Here is an 8,816-nt window from a genome sequence, read left to right as displayed (position 1 = left end):
TCAGAATTCTAAGCAAGTATACCCGCAAAAATAAATAAATTCTAAGCAAGTATCTGCTGTATCTGTCGAGGTTCTTATCAGCTATTTTATAAAAAAAATCGAGTTGTTGTTTACTTCTAAAATTGCATCAACTAATAATAAAATTATAACTAAAAAATTAGTTATAGCTACAACAATTAATAAATTATAAGTAATAATAAAATTATAACTATAACTAATAACTAATAATAAAATTACAACTATAAAATAAGTTATAATTAGAACAACTAATAAATTATAACTACAACAACTAATAAAATTATAATTAATCTAAAACCATTTTATGTTTTCTAAAAAAACTATTCTAACTATTACATCTAAATCCATAGTGCAATGCCAGCCCACCCCATAGCGCAGCGCCGATGCCCCTACCGGCGCCTATTTAGAGCGCGCCGGTGAAGATGATTGATTGTCTGGTATACTTGCCCAATCGTACGCTAATTATCTGCACATTTTTGTCAACTTGATTCAACAACCAGTATTGCAAATTGTAAATTCTGTCCGGCCAACTGCTATGACAACTCTGCAATTTTTCAGTCCACATGCCAGGCAATCAAATACAGAGGCACAATCCGGCCTCAAAGTTGCCAACCATAGATGCAGTCAGGGCTAACGGAACGTGAGGAGTTAAATGCAAAGCAGTGCCCAATGGCTGCTATTTAAAAGCCCAGAACAGCATAGTGATTCTTCAGACATTGAGGGAAAACCAAACTCATCGGTGAGAAGGACTGGCGAACGATGTGATGGGTCGATAGGATCATCGATGGATACCAATATATTATATTATATCAGACATCAGTGCATAGCTAATCTGATTTTAGTTGACAGCGCGAGTGCAACCTGGATTCAAAGCACAATCAGTAGTAGAGCACACGTTGAAGGTCTAGGATTGCGAGGGTTTGGGAAATATCATCATGCCACCGAATCGTCCTGCAATCGATCTTCCACGGCTATATGTTTTATGACGACCCTGATGCGCAGCTTCTAGGGCCAATGTCGCTCTTCTTGGCGTTCCATGTCTGCCTCCAATTGCAACGCCGCGACGGGTTTTGAGCAGCATCGTCCTAAGTTGAATGTCATGCAACATGCAAATAAGTGCTTTGGAACTAAGTGGAACTTAATTTGCAGACGCAAGGTCCAAGGTGGTCTGGGAATTGAAGTATTAGAGATTAAAAATTCTTGCCTGCTTAGCAAATGGCTTTATAAGCTCCTTCTGAAGAAGGATTATGGTAACAATTTTTAAAAAACAAATATCTATCACAGAAAACCTTGGCTGAAGTTGAAAGCAAGTCTACTGATTCACTTTTCTGGAAAGGACTAATGAAAATTCTAGGAGAATTCTTTAGCAGAGGAAAATTTGAAGTAGGTTCCGGAGAAGAGGATGATGGTTCCCATCTCCCTCGATGTCTGTTGCGCTGCTAGAGCAGATAACTATACCGTAGATGGCGTCCCGACGCTTGTCGCTGCCCGTGGAAGGGGAATTTGCTATACATACCTCCAGATCCTCCGCACGCTCACACAGTTCATATTGACTGCAATTGCTTTTAGCTACCTAAAGATCATAAACCATTGGTTCAAAGGGTTCAAAATGACTCAAATTTAAATTATTTAAGCTAATAAAATTAAATAACACAAATATGTGGGCCAGGTACAAGTTTTCGTTTTTCTCCTCTTTTTTTGGTTTAGGCGATATCTCTAATACGTCGGTATGGCTCTCCATGTTGTTGTTTTCTTTAGCTCCGGTCATCGTTGTTTGAGAGGGAGAGGTCTAGGGGGTGCCACACGCGAGCTCCCGTCTATGATAGATGCCTAGGTGAACCACCATCTTCATTGGTGCCATGCAGGAGGGCTAAGGAGGGGACAACGCCGGGGTGGCCACATGGTGCGTCATCCTGACGTCCCAAGCGTGGCCATGGCATCACCCATCTTCGGTGCCACCACGGAGGTGCATGGGAGGTCTGAGCCGCGGAGGTCAAGTGCGGCATTGAGGTGAAGTGCACTCGAGGACTAGGCCTTGCCTCTCCCACCTTGGTCTCGGCCTTAGCCTCAGCTGCCGGTGCAACCTGAGATCAGTCGATTCGTTCGACTGTCACCCCAGATGAAGGCATGACTAGGGATTCGAGGAAGATGAAGCTTATAGGTGGGTCCCACCGGTAAGATAAAAAGGGAATGTGATAATTTGATTTTAGGATCAATCTAGGGTGGGTTGGGCCAGCTCACCTATGTGGAAGCAGCAATGGTCCATGGCCCACCGGTCGTCCTCGGTGGCTAGATATGCCCTAGGGTACAAACAATTTTTTAACTTTTTCCAGAAAATGATTTAACTTCATCAATTTCATAACTATTTTATGGATATTAGGAAATTATGTATAATATATAAACATTTTCAGAAAAAATCTGTTATGTGATTATGTAAAATTCATGCATATTTGAAATAGTTTATAAATGATTGTTACTATAAATCCACCCGTTTGGGCCACCAATGAAAAAAAAAACTCATTTTTGTGTGTCAATTTCCGGACGAAAGAATACTTAAAACATGTACTCCCGCCCGGAGTACTTTGGTTTTCTTGCCAAAAAGCAATCCCGCTCTGGCATTATAAGATATTATTACGACCAATATAAGATGTAATGAGAGCATCTTCAGTCGCGTCCCCCAAACCGTCCCCCAAACCGCGCCGGATCGAGCGTTTGGGGGACGTGTTTCGTTCGTGCCGCGTTTGGGAGACGTCGCTCCCCAGCCGCGTCCCCCAAACGCCGCCCCCAAACATTTAAAATAATTTTTCTGGCATTTTTATTTCAATTTCCACAAACTAATACATAATTTGGAACGTGGTTTACACGAAAACACAGTTTGGAACATGGTTTTCCACAAACTAATACATAGTTTGAACCATGGTGGACACAAATATAAAATATTGCAAAGAAACTAAACCTAACTAGGCCGTGCATCGAAGGTTTCGTGTATTCGCTGCTAAGAAAGAACACTCGAGGGCACACCCAGTCACCTAAACTGGAAAATCCAGCGGGAGGATGGTGCCCTTGTTGGTTCTACCGATGAGGCGAACAGGCAGAAACCTCCGTGCACGTATTCGCTGCGAAGAAACAACACTCATTCAGTCGTCCTCCTCGTCGGTGCTGTCGTCATCCCCGTCGACGTGGTAGTCCCGGAGAGCAGCGCCTCTCGTCGAAGACCTTGACCTTCATGTCCCTGTTGCCGAAGTAGGAGAACACGAAGATGAAGCCGGCTTGGAGGCTGTGGTGGCGCGCGAACTTCTCCCAGCCGATGTTGAGGTACATCTTGCCGCGCGCGTCGTAGATCGCCTTGACGATCCACCGGCAGTAGCCGCACGAATGCTCCCGCAGATGCATCGTGCGCGGGCGTACGCCGCCGACGTACTCGGCGAAGGAGTCCGGCAGCCTCTCGGATGCCGCGCGGGTCGCCCCTGAGGACGTGGACGAACTCCGAACAGGACGTCCGGCTCCACGTCCATCTCCGACGATGATGAAGGCGGCGGCGTGGAAGGCGACGGCGAGCGTTCAGCTACGCCGCGGCCACGACCACGACCACGACCACGGCCGCGGCCGCGAGGTCCGCCTCTACCAGACATAGCGTCGAGTCTTGTTGAGAGATGGTGGCGGCTAGGGTTTGGGAGAGAGGCGCTAGGGTTTGTGTGTGAGAGGGACGATGAGAGGCGCCCCTTTTATAGGCCGGAGGGAGGTGGAGGAGCGGTGGCGCTCATTAACGCCGGCACGCGAGCTAGGCGCGACGGGACGCTGTCGCTGCGCCCTCTGCGGGAAGCTGCACCGTCGGCTGCGCGCCAACAACTTCCGTCGCGAGGTAGGCGACGGTTAGGTTTAAATTAATTGTGCCGTCGACGGGTCGGCCCCGCCACTCCCCGCCTCGCTTTTCGTTGTGTCCGGCGTCCCCGGTGCGTCCCCTGTGGGACGGGGCCGGGCTCGGGGCGCCGGACACCGAATGGGGGCGCGCCGGACAAAAAAGGGCTTTGGGGGACGCGGCTGGAACGCTTTTTTTGTCCAGCGCGCCCCAAATGCCTTTGGGGGACGGTTTGGGGACGCGACTGGAGATGCTCTGAGACCCAGGGAGTAGCACGGAGGCAAAATTTGTCTTCATAATCGCCAACCTTGGTTGTAGTCATTATTATATGTGAATTAAAGCCGATGGCGGATTGCTGAGTAGCTACACTTTAAAAGCCGAAGAGCAGAATCGAGATTTTCCAAACTTCCATTGAAACCAAACCCATGGATGATAGGATTTACGACTGGCATGATGAGTACTGAGTAGATAGGTTGATAGATGGATACCAACTTATCAAGTACCAAAAAATACTTCTCAAAAAAAAAAAAAAACCGAAAAACTATATTTCATCAGTGCCAGGGTTTAACCTGATTTTTGTGGATATTGCAAGTGAAACCTAAAATGAAATCACCATGGCTCGTAGAGCGCGCACACGTAAGGTCTAGGACTGAGAGGGATTTGGGAATATTATCACGCCACTACACCATCGTGTGATCGTTCTGCAGCCGCTCGATGCTTTGGCGAGACCCCGATGTGCAACTCAGACGGATGTGGCCGCTACATTGGCTGCTTCTCATCTGCCTCCCGCCCCACGACCATCACTCAGCGCCGTCGTCCTACATGGATTTGAATGCGTCTAGTTTAGCGCTTGCGGTGTACCATCCACAGTGCCTAGATCCGGTAAGCCCGGGTGATCCACAGATGGTGATGTGGCATGTGGCCCATCGGACGGTCCAGTTGCTGTTGATCATGAAGGATGAAGTCCAGTCCAGGATCAGGGAGCCGGATCCCAACCGACCTTCGAAGGAGGCCGGATCCGTGAAGGCCCATGAGGAACCCGGATCCAGTACGACGTAGATGGAAGGCGGATCCTTGACGTACACGGTAAGATATTGTACCGTAGTTAGGCAACCTGTAATCCGGCTAGGACTCTCCATGTAAACCCTAGATTCGTGCGCCTTTATAAGCCGGATCCCGGTAGCCCTAGAGGCACAACCACAACTCATTGTAACAACGCGAAAGCGCCAGATAATTCCAGACAAGCAGCAGTAGGCCTTGCCATCGTGCAGGTGTTCCGAAGCTGGGTAAATCGCGTACCACCGTCACGTGTGCACTCCGCCCTATGGGTCCCTACTTCTTCCCCCCCTCGTGAGGATCCCTCCTCCGAGGTACCGTCGAATAGGCAACGACAGTTGGCGCCCACCGTGGGCCAGCGACGTCTGGAGGCCGGAACCGGGAGGGTTCCGCCATGGGAAGCTACGACAACACCATTGCTGTGGGGCGTGTCCTTTACGCCGGCAACTTCCCAATCGTCCCTCAGGACGAGTATTGGATTCCGGCTAGGACCAACCCCACCAAGCTCTCCATCGTCCCAGTTGGCGGCATACACATCTTCATCGGCGAAACCGTCGATTCCGACGGAAACGCTCTGGTAAGTAGCGCTGACGCGACCGCTGCTGAGCGGGACGCAGTCGCGAAGATCCGATCTGAGAGGCCGGAACTCCCTAGGGAAGTTTCCGCCTTGGATCTGGAAAATTCAAAACCCACTCAATCCGCCCCTGAGCAGGAAACAACGGTGGAAGACCAATGCAGATCCGTCTGTATCTCCCAGGTGTTGGAAAAGCAAAGGTGTCACTTCGTGCACTACCTTGCACATACCGCTGGAACCCCTCCTCCTCTGAAAGATGCAGGACCCATGCAGGTTAATGATGCCGGAACCGGCGACGCCCCGGAACAGCATGAGGTTGCCGGAGATAGCAGCGCACCGGATCAGCAAGATGATGCCGGAGAAGAATCAATCCTGGGCAATCTCAGCCCAGTCTCTGGTGATACCTCCTCCATGGATACCGAGGAATTCGATCGCAAACTGAAGGAGTTCAGAGGCGATGATCAAGCTGAAGTTGAATCCGCCCAGCCTAAGCAGGTCCTCGCAACCTTGGCGGCACTGGATCAGCGACATTCAGAAGAGGAGCACTTTGAATCCGACCCACAACCATCCCATGAAGGATCTCCGCTATCGCGGGAACGACCGCATAAGGAAGTCTTGTCCCCAGAAGAACTGGTTGAACATGCAGGCATGGATGCAATCGCACACTCAGATATCCTCAACAAACCCATAACTCATGAAGACGCAGCAAATGCGGAGGCTCTAGAAGCCAAAAGACAGGAGATGCTGGAAACTGCCAAAAAATTCGCCACCACCGCAGCAATGCTGGAGGAGAGGAAAGAAGCCGCGCACTTCGTGGATAATTTCCTCAAACGGGAACGGCAGGTTGACGAATCACTGGAACAAGTCAAGCACCTCCGGAAGCATTGGGAGGACAAGATCAACGAGGCTCAACGGGAGGCTGATAGGATGAGGCGAGAAGCTGTAGCTCCCCGCAAGATCACAGCCACTCGCAACTCCAAAGGATAACATGAAAAAGGCTGCGGAGATCTTGAAAAAGAAGGACGAGGAGATTGATATCGACTACGTCCGAACGCTTGTTGCCTCAGCAATGAAGCAGCAGAGCAAGGCAGATACTTCGTGCAGGTTGGAGTCCAACCCGGATCTTTGCATGTCTACCGCGCAGAAGGACGCCTACGACAATCGCCATCGTGATGATGAATCGCGCACCGGATCTTCGGAGCGCAGAAGGAAAACCAGAGAACATCCAAATCCAATCCCCGTGCCATCAAAGACACCTCCGTCAGATCCAAAGAAGGGAAAGGATGCAAGGTACACTGGTAAAGATAAGTACCGAAATCCGTCACCTCCACCCAACGGATACCCGCGTCCCCCACTCCCTCGTCGCCGTAGTCCAGCCAGAAACACCAGACCCCATGGGCCAGGTGGAATCAATATCCGCGACAACGTGGCCCCTAAGAGGAACAGGAGCAGGGAGCATACGCCGGAACCCCGTCGTAGCCGGAACAATGACCGTGAGCCCGAGCCCAGGAGGAGTCGGAACGAGGAACGCGAGCCGGAACCCCGCCGAAGCCGGAACGAGGAAGGCGGCCAGCACCACGGTGAAGGCAGCCACCGAAGCCGGAGTCAGCACCGTGAAGGGCGAGGAGAATCCGAAGGCGGAAGCAAGAGGTCGTACCGACCCCCTCGCAGATCTCCTTCCCCACCACCTAGCGGTGGAGACGGAGGTGGAGGCGGAGGTGGTGGTCGGAGATCTCGCTCACGCTCGAAATCCCCTCGCAAAGGCTCGCGTGACGCACGGGAACGCCTCAATGAATACAAAACTGATTACATCGGCCCAAAGTACTTTGGCAGGATGATTCGAGAGGAACCAAAGCCAAGGATGAACCTCAAGCTACCTGGAAACCTGAAGCATTACGATGGCACCGAAAGACCGGATACCTGGATTGAGGATTACTACAATGCAGTAACCACTACAAGAAAAGTTCTGATAGACAACGTCCCAAAATCGTCCGCTAAGGGGTATTTTTCGTCGCCTATGGGCCTAACCCGACGATATGGGTTCTGTTGTCAAAACTGCGTCTGGCAAAGTCCTAGGACGATTTTTTCGGTCCGTCGCGCTTGGGCGCCCTTCCACCACGGAAAATCGGACCGTTGCAGAAGTGTTTCCGGGAGCCCATTGGCTCGCGACGTCATGCAAGCCGCCACGTGGCGTACGCCGTTAACCGGCGAGTACCGGCGTTAACCGGCTGAAACCCCATGGTAGATGGAAGGCCCACACGAGGCCTGCCACGTCTTAAGCGGGCTGGCCCATTAAGTTTGCGGGCCGGGCCAGCTGACTTAGTTTGACCGGTCAACTATATAGCTGGGTTGGACCATTAGTTACGTGGGCCGGGCCTAACCTCTAAGGTTGACTGGTCAAAACTTTAATGGGCCGGCCCACTAAGCATGTGGGCCGGGCCGAATGCACTCGTTTGACCGGTCAACAGGCAAAAAGGCCGGCCCACAAGACATGTGGGACCCACTTTCCTGTTATCGGGCCGGCCCATTTAACAAGTGGGGTCCACCTTAAAGTAAGTGGGCCGGCCCAATTAGCCTGTGGGTCCCACTTTCCTGCTATCGGGCCGACCCATTTAGTACGTGGGTTCCACAATAGATCAAATGGGCTGGTCCAACAAAAAAGTGGGCCGAGCCAAAAACACGGGTGGGTCCCACTTTCCTGTTAAAGGGCCGGCCCATTTAGTATGTGGGGTCCACCATATAGCAAGTGGGCCGGCCCAGCAAGATAGTGGGCCGGGCCAAAAACACAGGTGGGTCCCACTTTCTGTTAAAGAGGTCGGCCCATTTAGTATGTGGGGTCCACCACATAGCCGGTGGCTGGCCCAACAAGAAAGTGGGCCGGGCCAAAAACACAGGTGGGTCCCACTTGCCTGTTAAAGGGCCGGCCCATTTAGTATGTGGGGTCCACCATATAGCAAGTGGGTCGGCCCAACAAGATAGTGGGCGGGCCAAAAACACAGTGGGTCCCACTTGCCTGTTAAAGGGTCGGCCCATTTAGTATGTGGGGTCCACCATATAGCAAGTGGGCCGGCCCAACAAGATAGTGGGCCGGCCCAATGAGCAGGTGGGCCCACTATCGTGTTAACGGGCCGGCCCAATAAGTAAGTGAGCCGGCCCAAAATGAAAGTGGGTCCCACACTACTGTAAATAGGCCGACCCAATCTGTTGTAGGGCCCTGGTTGTTTGACTAGTCAACTTGCATTAAATTTCATGAGCCTACAATCTGATATCAATGATGATACACACAATTACATACACACATAAAATAAC

The sequence above is a fragment of the Lolium rigidum genome, chromosome 1 (genome assembly GCF_022539505.1).
Source record: "Lolium rigidum isolate FL_2022 chromosome 1, APGP_CSIRO_Lrig_0.1, whole genome shotgun sequence".
NCBI lineage: Eukaryota > Viridiplantae > Streptophyta > Magnoliopsida > Poales > Poaceae > Lolium > Lolium rigidum.
This window is presented reverse-complemented; position numbering follows the sequence as displayed.